Consider the following 13768-nt stretch of genomic DNA (forward strand, 5'->3'; position numbering starts at 1 on the left):
AAGCCATATCACCAACCTTTCAGAAGTAATTATGGAGAAGGTGAATGTTTTTCAAAGGATTGTAAAATTCAAGGTCATAAAGTCATAACGGTATATGTTGGTATCCGATGGTAAGTTTTGTCACACGAAATACACCTATGAGGTACGAAAGCCCTTTCATTTGAACCATTCAAAAGTTATATTACTGTGGTTTAAGTCTTATTTCTAAAAAGTGGACGGTCTTGTCATAAGAAATACAACTATGAGTAATGAAAGCCTTAGAACTAACTGTTCAAAAATTATGGCCTAGGTTAACGTTTGAAAAAAATTGGCCAAACTCCAAGGTCAAGAGGTCAAATATGTTGTTTCCCAAAGTTCTTGTCTCAAGGAATACACATGTGATAAAAATGAAAGTCAAAGTTCCAATCTATCAAACATAACGGGCAGAGTTTTTGTGGACAAACATAGAAATAGATTAACAGACAGACAGACAGAACAAAAACATATGCCCTCGAACCTTGGATTACATGGTTAAAAATATAAACTTCTCTTCAAATAAATATATATCTTTAGAAATGATGAAGATTTGCTTAATGGATAAAATGATAGACACATTTACATGAATTTCACAACAAAATAATTAATGTTTACTTTCGACATAAATCATTATATAAGCTAGCATTTAAAAATAAAAAAAAATACTGCTTATTCTGATCAAGAAGTAATACTGCAATCAATACAAAAGGCTTTTGAAATTGCAATCAACTATAATATATAGATAGTAATCACTGTGTTTAGTACATTGGGAATTATTGATTGAAAACAGTTTTTTCTAATTCTTATAATATGCTCTGATTATTCGGCACTGTTGATGCATCAACAAAAGAAAATATATAATTGTTTAATTATCCCGGAAGAAATAGTAGAAAAGATATATGAATCTGGTCAGAGTTTAAATCTTCCTGTTGTAATAAAAAACATCTCAACTTTGCATTTTAGTTCGCTTGCATAATACGTCTATATTGTATGTAGTTATTGTTTAACTATACCGGGAAAAATGGTAGCATAGATATATGAATCTGTTTTGGGTTTTTCCTGTCGTAAAAAAAAATGATTTCCACGTTGCATGTAATGATACTAATTACATCTACCAGGAGTTTCTGAGTCACTCTTCCCCACAAAAACCTAAATATCTAAATAAACTGACCAAGATTTAATTCTGCGCCATAGACTGAGATTACACATTTTTAATTCCATTGCAGAGTGAGCGAACAAACAAAGAATTGAAATAATATTGGAAATCGATAATGAATTGAACAAAATTTTCAGTCCAAAGAGGAGAACGAGACAAGTCTTTATAACTGTCATTGTAATGTTGGTGTCGTTGGACTTACAATGGCATGTTGTCTCAGGTACATGTAAATGGCAAGGCAATAGCAAATATATATATAATAGCTAAATGCATTGAGTCAAATGCTGACTGATGTTTTTCATACTTACTGCTAGTCCATTATTTATACACTGATCGACGACGGATTTTCCCAATTTTCCCGATCATGAGTTAGCTGATTAAAGCGAAATGAAAATAACAAAACTTTGACCAGGATTTATCATTAAGACCTTACTACATGAATAATAATTATGAATTTGACTCCCTTGCAAGCAATCCTAAATACTCGGTCATTTCTGTGACCATACTGTTATTTCTCCCTTGGAAAATATCCGTGTTGTTACAAATGCATTGTGTTTGGTTTTGTACACATGTATCGGTCTATCCCCTTGTGAATGCTCCTTTCAAATACCATTTTTTCAGACATTTAAGCATGCTTATGTTCATGTTGTAGAAAAAATATTAAATGGTGTCGTTGAATACTGTAAACCAATTTTTTTTTCGCAACGACTTAATTTCCCTATTTACTAGGGGTGAAGTCCTTCGCGACGATTAATTTTCGCGATTAAGCTTTTAAGCTCACCTGAGCCGAAGGCTCAAGTGAGCTTTTCTGATCACATTTTGTCCGGCGTCCGTCTGTCCGTCTGTCCCTCTGTCTGTCTGTAAACTTTTTACATTTTCGACTTCTTCTCAAGAACTGCTGGGCCAATTTCCACCAAACTTGCAACAAAGCATCCTTGGGTGAAGGGGATTCAAGTTTATTCAAATGAAGGGCCAAGCCCTCATTCAAGGGGAGATAATTGGGAATTAGTGAAAATTTAGTGGTATACTTTAGAAATCTTGTCCTCAAGAACCACTGTGCCAGGAAAGCTGAAACTTACATGGAAGCATCCTCAGGTAGTGTAGATTCAAGTTTGTTCAAATCATGACCCCCGGGGGTAGGGCGGGGCCAAAATGCCGACCAAAATTTTACATAGAAATAAATTGGAAAATTCTTAATAAATCTTCTTCTCAAGAATGACAAAGCCATATTTCATCATATTTATATGGTAGTGAAAAAAGTTTTTTTCAAATCATGACCCCCGGGGGTAGGGCGGGGCCAAAATGGTCGAACAAATTTTTACATAGAAATATAAAGGAAAATTTCTAAAAAATCTTCATTTCAAGAATGACAAAGCCATATTTCATCATATTTATATGGTAGTATCCCCAGGTAATATTGATTCAAGATTGTTCAAATCGTGACCCCCGGGGGTAGGTCGGGGCCAAAATGACCGACCAAAGTTTTACATAGAAATACATAGGAAAATTCGGTAAGAATCTTCTTCTCCAGAATGACAAAGCCATCATTCATCATATTTATATGGAAGCATCCCCAGGTAATATTGATTCAAGTTTTTTTCAAATCATGACCCCCGGGGGTAGGGCGGGGCCAAAATGGTCGAACAAATTTTTACATAGAAATATAAAGGAAAATTTCTAAAAAATCTTCATTTCAAGAATGACAAAGCCATATTTCATCATATCTATATGGAAGCATCCTCATATGATCAGGTATCGTAGATTCAAATTTGTTCAAATCATAACCCCCGAGAGTAAGGGCGGGGCCAAAATGGCTGACCAAAGTTTTACATAGAAATAAATAGGAAAATTTTTCAAAAATCATCTTTTCAAGAATAGCAAATCCACGATTGGTCATGGGACTACTTCTGGATTGAAACTTTTCAATACTCCCTTCTCAAAGAATATTCATAAGCCCCGCCAGCAGATCGAAAACGAGGCTAATGTCGGTACCAGCAAAGGAACATGGCGGCCGTTGGTCATGATAAACATTGTTGTGTGCTTTTTTGCAACGGTAACGGCCGTATTCACAAGGAATATTATAACTAGGAGACTTATTGTTCACAGAACAATAAGAGGTCTTTCCACCTTCTTTGAACTCTGTTTTATATCTGACTCCTAAAAATTAAATTCCATGAAAAAGAAACCAAAATCGTCTTAAAGTATAGAAAAAAATGAAAATTTAAAAAAAAAAATGACCTTGACCTTTGACCTTGAAATAATATTCAAGGTCAAAGGTCAAGGGTCACAATGCAATTGACCCCATGCTTCTACCACTTATAGTTTTCATGTTATAAGGTTTAATAGTAAGTACAAAAAAGCTAAAGGGCAATAACTCATATAAGGGGTCCTCAAATTCTTTTGCACTTATACAATGAAGTTAGGTCTAAAGACCCTTAAGACATTAATGAAGGTTTGGTGTCTGTAGGGTCTACAGTTTCGGAGGAGTAGCGATAACAAGGTTTTTTGCACAAGGGGCAATAACTTTTAAAAGGTTTAATCTTAGGGGACAAAAATGAAATCTTTGAAACAGTTTTAAGAGTATATATCACTGATGCATAGACATTAAGTATATGTTGAAAGACAACAGAGATACAAAAACAGCTAATTTTCTCATTTTTGGAATGACCTTGACCTTTGACCTTTACATGAATTTTAAGGTCAAAGATCAATGAATCTTATGCAGTTTGTCCCATGTCTCTACGACTTCTTGTTTTGAAAATTTTTAATTATTTGTAAAATTCAAAGAGTATCAGGGGCAATAACTCACTGAAGGGGTCAATGAATACTTTCGCAATGAATCAATGAAGTGTATACTAAAGTAGTCAAAGACATTAGTGAAGGTTTCATTTCTCTACTGTTTATGGTTTCGGAGTAGTAGCGATAACAAGATTTTTTGCGAAAGGGGTAATAACTCCGAAAGGGGTCATAGTTCATATATGCAGGGTCAACTGCAAAAATCTTTTACGGAGTACATTCTTATGAAAATAAAATCTTTTCGATAAATCTTGAAACTCAAAATCACACGGCGGAAAAATAATAAAATAATAAGAAAAAGGAAAACTAGGAGACTTATTGTTCACAGAACAATAAGAGGTCTTTCCACCTTCTTTGAATTTTAAATTTGTTTTATATCAGACTACTAAAAATTAAATTCCAAGAAAAAGAAACCAAAACTCCCTTAATGCATAGAAAAAATGAAAATTAAAAAAAAAAGAATGACCTTGACCTTTGACCTTGAAAAATATTCAAGGTCAAAGGTCACAATGCAGTTGTCCCCATGCTTCTATGATTTATAGTTTTCAAGTTATAAGGTTTAATAGTAAGTACAAAAAACTTAAAGGGCAATAACTCATATAAGGGGTCATCAGAACCTTTTGTACTTATACAGTGAAGTAAGGCCTAAAGACTCTTAAGACATTAGTGAAGGTTTGGTGTCTCTACAGTCTACGGTTTCGGAGGAGTAGCGATTACAATGTTTTTCGCCCAAGGGGCAATAACTTTTTAAAGGGTTAATCTTAAGGGAACAAAAATGAAATATTTAAAATAGTTTTAAGAGTACATATTATTGATGCAAAGACATTAAGTATATGTTTAAAGACAAAAGAGATATGAAAAGAGCTTAATTTCTCAAATTTGGAATGACCTTGACCTTTGACCTTTGCATTAATTTCACGATAAAAGGTCAATGAATCTTATGCAGTTGATCCCATGTCTCTATCACTTCTCGTTCTGAAAATTTTTAATTATTTCTAAAATTAAAAAAGTTTCAGGGGCAATAACTCATTGAAGGGGTCTATGAATACTTTCGCAATGAATAGATTCCAGACTCCTCTTAATTAGTCGAAGACTTTAGTGAAGGTTTCATATTCCTATGGTTTATGGTTTTGAAGTAGTAGTGATAACAAGGTTTTTCGCACGAAGGGCGATAACTTTTAATGGGGTCAATCTTACGGAATACCAATTTAACCTTTTAAATAGTTTTAAGAATACATATTAATGATGCTAAGATAGTTTGTATATGTTAAGAGACAAAAAAGATATAAAAAGAGCTTAATTTCTCAATTTTGGAATGACCTTGACCTTTGACCTTTGCAATAATTTCATGATCAAAGATCAATGAATCTTATGCAGTTGGTCCCATGTCTCTACGACTTGTCGTTTTGAAAATTTTTAATTATTTGTAATATTCAAAAAGTTTCAGGGGCAATAACTCATTGAAGGGGTCACCGAATGCTTTCACAATGAATAGATTGAAGAGTCTCCATAATTAGGCAAAGCCATTGGTGAAGGTTTCATACCTTTACGGTTTACGGTTTCAGAGGAGTAGCGATAACAAGGGTTTTTAGCACAAGGGGCAACAACTTTTAAAAGGGTCAATCTTAGGGGCCAAGATTTATATCTTCTAAAGAGTTTCAAAAGTACATATTAAAGACATAAGATAGATCGCATATGTTTAAGGACATAAGAGCTATTAAGAGAAATTTATTTCTCATAATTGGAATGACCTTGACCTTTGACCTTGAAATGAATTTAAAGGCAAAAGGTCATTGAATGTTATGCAGTTGGTTTGATGTCTCTAAGACTTTTCGTTTTGAAAATTTTTAATTTTTAGTAAAATTTATAAACTTTCAGGGGCAGTTACTCATTGAAGGGGTCAAAGAAAACTTTCGCAATGAATAGATTGAAAAGTCTCCTAAATTAGTTGAAGACAATGGTGAAGGTTTTATATCTCTACGGTTTACGGTTTCGGAGGAGTAGCGATAACAAGCTTTTCGGTGAAAGGGGCAATAACTGCATAAGGGGTCTAAGTTAAAACATGGGGGGTCATTTTTCGGAATAACTTTGAATATCCAGTATCATGAACTATAAATTTTTTCGATAAGTCTTACGGTGTCAAAACATAAGGTAAGAAATAAAATAAAAAACAGAAGCATTTCAAGAGGTCTTTCCACAGAAAGGTGGAAAGACCTAAAAAGAAACAGAAGGAAATCAATAGGTCTTTCCACAGAAAGGTGGAAAGACCTAATTACACAAAATTCCGACTCGACCCGAAATCAGGAAAGCTTGGATTCAAGCGATCAGACGAGATCCAGGGCCTTATTTACCGTAATTATGCATTCATATTTTATCAAACGTCATGGCATTGTCGAGGTTCAATAATATCTCCACCCATGTCGAATGAGGTAATGACAAATTTATATGAACAAATACACTGTATATTTTCTGTTTTCCTTATGGCACTATGAACACCCAAGATTTAGTAGGACGAACTATTTATAATTTGTATAATCCTATAAGCATGGATAAATAGAAATTACTTGAACGCGTGTGAGTGTATGTAATATTAAACAATAATATGATATTGTATACTACGATTAATTCAGTCATTGTTGACTTCAATTTTTTTTTCATTAGTTCCAATCATCCTTGACTAAATTAGTTTAATAGATTAGAGTGCCCATATGTAAGTTATGCAATATATATTTTATATCAGTACACTTGCTAGGATACTATGAACATTGTCAGTCCATATTGTGTGTACTGATAACTGTACAAGAACTGGTCTGAATCATGAAATTATCAAAAGCAAGTCCTGTGATTTGAGTGATATTGCAAAGATAAATTATTTTCTCATTGATATACAGAAACTGTTGTCTTCTCAGTGAAGTTCTCACGACATTTCAAGCCAGATAATTTTAAATTGACCCCAGTCAGAAAGACATTTAAACCAGAGAGTGTTCCATTAGTATTTAATTGGGCTAAGGAGACGACACCAAGGAGACTAATCCTGAAACACCTCCTCCCAGAGAAAAGACAAAAATTGGAAGGTGATGTACATAATGCAGACCCCTTACTACAACACCTGAATATGGAGACAGGTAAACAAAACTCATTAATAGATAAAGCAAATAGATGTACATGTATTTATACATAATTTGAATTAATAGAGACGTTAAGCAGATGACTGTGTAAGTCTAGGAGTAGCTACGGAAATAGCATAATAATTAATTTATTGCGATTTATGTCATCAGTTTTGAATACTGCGTAGTTCTACAAGTTCTACACAACATGTATATTCGCAAGTACACATAGATGAAAACTTGTACTTTTTAAACTCAAACTACAGAATATATGTATTTTTCAGCCGGTGTTTGGTATGAAGTTGAGAACTTATTACGTAAATCCAATGTATCTTTTTTTTTATATCTTTGTCATAGATTAATTTGATACAGATGGATTTTAAAGTGCCTTGTTGAAGTGACGTTTTACACGTACCGGTACACGTGCAGTTTGTTAAACAGAACACAATGATACTGATAGTTACACTTGAAAAATCTCTCCTACGTTTACACGTACTAATTATGATTAGACGAGCATGGTCAAATGCTTAACCTCTCTAATATCTCAAACTTTTCACAATCTGCAGGACAGCTAATATTTTAGCTTTTTGCTAAATGAAAGTATCAAATGCATACATGCCAACTTTGCTGATATGGTAATTTTGAAAAAACTAGAAATGCATTAAATTTTTTTGATGAGTTTTCGGAAATCAACATGTACATGTATATTGTATTACATGCACTACTATCACAGTAATTGAGTTATTTGTTCTATCTTTACTGAAATGTCCATATTAAGATTTTTGTAGTTCCTCTGCTGGACAGACTGAAGCTGATTCTGGATTATCATATATGAGAATTTTTAATCATTTTCAAAACATTATTCAGTTGACAAGCTGTGAATAAAATTATTCAGTTTGCAATTGCAATATTGTATTTTGGATGATTTAATTAAGCATCAAATTTGCTGGACAACATGAGAAGATTATCTTGTCTTAATGATTACAGTATATTCAAGAAAGGTGATCAGTAAGTAAATAACATTGTACAACAGAATTAAATCCAGAATTATGTCTTTTTTTCAAACACATTTTTTTTTAAACTGAATTTGGGAACTCGTATTTGATGAAAAACAAACGAACAATGAGCAAAATTTGCGATATATTATTTATCAAATTAAATAGTGATAAAAAAGAAAAGAAATATCAAAAGTTTAGCTTCTATGTTCAACCATACATCTTGATCAAGATTCACTAGCTCCAAGTGGGACTCCTTCCGTGTCCACACAAAAACGTTACACCACTCTAGCCCTTTTACAGCCAGCTGCATCATGATCTGATGGTAAGACTTGTTAGTCTCTTATAGTCTGTATCCAGTCTCATCCTTTTTTAAGAATATGCAATCTGACACCTGATTTACTGGACACTTGATTTCCAGTAATCCGTTTGAGGGATTAAGGGAAGGGTACTATAATTCACAGTCTGGTTAAGCTGCCAACCAAGGTGACCATGGGTTTACTACTAGTCCCGTGTCATCTCCTCAATGTCTGATGCCTGTTCTTTAGTCAAACTTACTGCATTCAGTTTCAAATTTTTGGGGTAATCTAATATTACTGATAAATTATTTACCATGACATTTTTTTTACTGGCAGGGTAGGAAAGTCCTCACAATCCAAAACGTTCAGCACATACTCACTGCTTATCCTCTGCTGAAAACAAATATGTGAGCCACAGGAAAACTTTCAAAAGCTTTTGTCGGTGTCTTTTGCCTGGTCTTTAAGGTCAATGATGGACATTAGCAGACACGACTTGTCATTGGCAGCGACTTGACAATGGCAGCTAAGTTATGACACAATTCAGACAAAGGAAGCACACTATTTTCATCAGAAATGGGGTTGTAAAGAGTCGAGTGGATTCCTCGGGGTTATTTGTAGGGTTTCTGGGAATCATAACCAAAATAATATGCTGTCAGATGTACTTCCACATATTTTCTAACCCCTGGGTATTTGCCATGTCTAAGGCAGTGATGTTTTTGCAATATCGTGGGGAACTGATTTCATATTTGTTCTTTTCATATGAGCTTAGCAATAGAGTAGGCCAAAAATGTGTCGACGTGAGGCAGATCATCCAATGGCACACAAACATTTCGTGTAATCTCGATCATAAGTTGGCCCTTCTTTCAAAATTATCGGAAATAAATCAAACATTTTATTTTGTATCGACAAACATATCTACATGTATTATGAATTATGAAATTCAACTACATGTAATATATTTAATTTATTTACATTCTATATTCATGATAATATATTTTACAGGACCAGCCTGTAGTAAAAAACATTAATGATAATAATGAAATATTAATTATTTAATATAATATGTTTAAATAAACATTATTTAAACAAGTAACACTGCTTAATTGCCTCTCAATGTACAGTACCGACCAGACCCAACCTGACACGAAGCAGTCCCAGAGCAGTCCCGGGGACTGCTATCTGGGACTGCTAAAGCAGTCCCACAGCGGTCCCAGAGCAGTCCCACAGCGGTCCCAGAGCAGTCCCACAGCAGTCCCAGAGCGGTCCCAGCAGTCCCAGCGGTCCCAGAGAGCAGTCCCAGCGGTCCCAGAAAGCAGTCCCAGTGGGCGGGGTTTATTAATTTACTGGGCGGAGCTAACTCAGAAATGAGATTTCCAATAAACAATGGAACTATAAAAGGCAGTAGAAATTGATTCTGGGTAGTATGCCAGGAATTCTTACATGTACCCGAAGGTCATTTGTGAACAATACGCGCATAGAAATTGAAATTGTAATATTTATTGGAGGAAGAAGGCTTTCACACCTACATGTACATATATGAACAACACCGAACATGAATATTTAATCACAATTATCGGGTATATTTATTTAATAATAATTTTTTGATTGATACTGCTTCCCATATTTGTTTTTATACAGAAAATAAAATGTGAATTAATTATTTTCCACCAGAATAAGCTTTAAATAGATCTTATCATTATATGGCCAATTTCCATACTATCGGGATACGCTAAAGGAATATTTTTAAGTATTGTGGCTTTTAAAAAATTCTTCCTAAATTTTGCCAAGTATTATTTTTCAGTCATGATTATTTTTACTGACATGTCAATGTCAATTATCGTTAATTTCTCTAGATCTATAAAACTCAGTTTCAAGTGTTTTATTTATAAATGTTAGAGTGTACATCTGTAAATCACCAGAATGGAAGTATGTTCAAAATTAATTAATCCCGAAAGAAATTCATACACATTTCATTTCCATGTACCACATTTTTTCACATTACATAAACTGAAATTAGAGTCATTGTTTACCAGTATGTTCAATGATGTGTAACGCTGATACAAATGCCCAAATAATTTCCATTGATTTTCTGCCCAAAGGCGATTGAAACCATGCGTTTTGAAACCATTTAATAAACATTAATCGGCCGGGTAAACACTAGCAAAACAAAGAAAGAAATAAATCACAATTCCCGGCATTTTCAATTTTTTCTTTTAATAAATGTACTCTTTTAATAAATTGTTTATAAATTTAAAGCTACCGGTTATTCATTAATTACTTTCCCAATGATTATTCACATTGATTATGTTACGGAAGCATGGTAGCATAATTTTATTTTATGGTCATTTTATAAATTGTTATGTTTTATTTGAGGGTTACATTGAATACTCCTTTTTAGCGTGGTCTTTGAAAAACGTTTAGCTTTTTTCAGTCAAGAAATCTTATATTTAACTGTAATGATTATTTTAAAATAGGACCAATGCAAATGTTGAGTAAATAATTTTACATTAGATAATTAAAAAAGGCACACATTTAGCTATTTTTTTTTTAAATAAACCTGTATTATATTGTTAGGGATAAAAATTTTCCCATGACTTCCTTATTTGATAATCTCTAAATATCTAATTTTTTTTTATTTATTCTAAACTATAATACATTAATTTGTGTAAGTATACAGTCCCTGAAAATATTAATTAACTATAATAATCTCTACTTATTAAGAGAATGTAAGAAATCCTTGCCAATTAAACAGTTTAAACTCATCTCTACTGCAAGTAAACAATACAACAGGGAGCCTGCAAATTCAGAATACACAAGGGGGAGGAGCTATCACTGTCACTCAGAACCTTTTTCACACATGAGTGAACAAAGCAGTCCCAGAAAGCAGTCCCAGGGACAGCTGGGACTGCTGGGACTGCTTTTCAGAGCAGTCCCACAGCAGTCCCATAGCGGTCCAAGAGCAGTCCCACAGCAGTCCCACAGCAGTCCCACAGCAGTCCCGGGGACTGCTTTCTGGGACTGCTTTGGTGTCAGGTTGGGTCTGGTCGGTACTGGACCTCTAAATAATAATTCACTGGGATCTGAAGGCCTCAGCTCTACCCAGACAGCCATCACCCATCTTATAAACTACAACATAAAATATTTAATAAGGCATGTTTGTTGAGAAACTTCCAGTCATTTTATTCACTCATTGTGTGTAATGCAGGTATTTGGAAAATATATATCTTTAATATCGATGTGGAAGCCCCAATGTTTTATGATATTGTGTTTTATCTACATTTACAGCCTAGCTGACACTGTGACAGTTAACATTTCAGCCTGCAGATGTACATATTCAATGATAAACCGCATTCAGTTTTCATGTGACAATATTTATATTTAATGAATGAATTATATATCACATTATCAGCTGAATTTACTTCCAATAAAATGGAGGAAAAACGGAACCGGCCTCCGATTTACTATGACATCGTCCCGCCCCCTTCGAGGGAAATTTTTTCATGTGTCATGATGTGATGTTTACATACCTCTAATGTCGGTGATATATTTCTCGCTAAAATATTTATATCCTTTTGATATCTCTTTGGTGTCTAAACTAGTACAGTTTTTCCTGATAGTTTCTTCAACAAAAGAGAACGAAACTGTCGGCACTAAACCAAGATCGCTTGTAGCAAACATTGTGTCAACTTATATTCTCCGCCTTGTTGTTTACTTCGATACGTACCGACCTTAGCCTCGTTTTCGATGCGATATGAATATTCATTAAGATCTCATTAAGAAAGGAGTATAATAAACCAAATTCTCCTTTTCCTAGCCACAATGCTCAGGTCAGCGATGTGGCCCATGGGCCTCTTGTTTTAATATGTATTTAATGTACACAGAGACCTTGAAGACCGGTTTCCGGCGATAAATATTCGCGATTATGAGGCTTTCTCGAACTACACGAAAATTTCTCGCTCGCGAATAAAAGTTGGTTTACAGTGTATTCTTTGAAAACGTACAACTTACTTTATTGTTTCACTATTGGCCTACCTATACATATATATCAAAATTGTGGGGTTTTTTAAATAGCCTTTTCGCTTTTTTACAATGCCTACGATCATATAAATGCAAAAAATTTGTGGAAAAGTGGCAAATTACGTTTGAACAGTTCAGATGACCTTGGAGTTTGACCTACCTTTCAAATACTTATCCTTGACCAGATCTTTTGAACAGGTCTTTTCCGAGGGATTTCATATTTTATGATCGTATTTCTTGTGAGGAGACCCTACTTTTGGTACCAATAAATTTAATTTGCATTTAAGGTCTTTCCACCCTTACAATTTCAATGGTTCAAAGTAAAAAATTAAAACTTGTTTATTTTCATTTCATGTAATTTAAATTTACCAATTATTGCAAAAAGGTTGGTTGTCATGTTATTTAAGATATGAGATATATATTAACAGAGGTATATGTTAACATAAAAAATCGTATTTTTTGTCAACAATATCATAAAAATCATGTAGAAACTGGTTCAATGCAAAATTTTAATGCTGAAAGTTCCAAAATACTTGGTACTTTTAAGAAAGTTTCGAAGTTTGAATATCAGGAAAACCAGCACAACAAAGAATGAATATACTTTAGAAGGAGTTATTGCCCTTGTCAAAAGATTTTTAAAGGATTGAATCATGTTCAAAAAAAGAAAATATACATTTTTTAGATTCTGTTACTTAACAATATTTATCATCAGACCTATTGAAAAGCCTTCTTTCTAAAGATATCGTTCTATTTGATATTTGTTTTCAACAAAGTCTTTTAAAGTGTCAAAGTTATCACTATAGTAAATCAAAGTTTTAAGTAACTATAGTTTACTATAGTTAACTATAGTATTTTTTTGTTAGGGACGGACACTACATGTGTTCGATATGTAAATCGCAAACATTTTGGCTGTCAGGTATAATGAATTGTATATTAATTTCTAGGTTTTTATACAAGTGATACCAGATTTCCTTAAATAAGTATTCTGATATGTGATAAACTTGACAGAGTCTTTTGTTCGAGCGAGTTGAAGGTGGTATGGGATACCAGATGAACTTTCTCCTAAAATACTGTAAACGTATTAAATTTGTATGTGTGTTCTTTTAAGAGGCTTTGGCGGAACCCAGCAACCGCTAAATCAAGTACAATGCTAATTCTCTTGAATATATACATGTAATTAAGAAAATGAAGAAATGCACAAAACACAGCTACGGCACCTTATTCAAAAAAAAGTTTCCGCCAAATATCATACATGTGAAAATATAATACATTTACAGTATTTCTTTACATAAATTTTAAGGATTTGAATAAATCCAACTTTTCAATGTGATTTAAAGTAATTTTAATTATTTTAAATATTTTTTTTTTCATCAAAAACACAAA

This window comes from Saccostrea cucullata, unplaced genomic scaffold, assembly GCF_032062105.1.
Source record: "Saccostrea cucullata isolate Sc308-1 unplaced genomic scaffold, CSIRO_AGI_Scuc_v1 ctg5934, whole genome shotgun sequence".
Taxonomy (NCBI): Eukaryota; Metazoa; Mollusca; class Bivalvia; order Ostreida; family Ostreidae; genus Saccostrea; species Saccostrea cuccullata.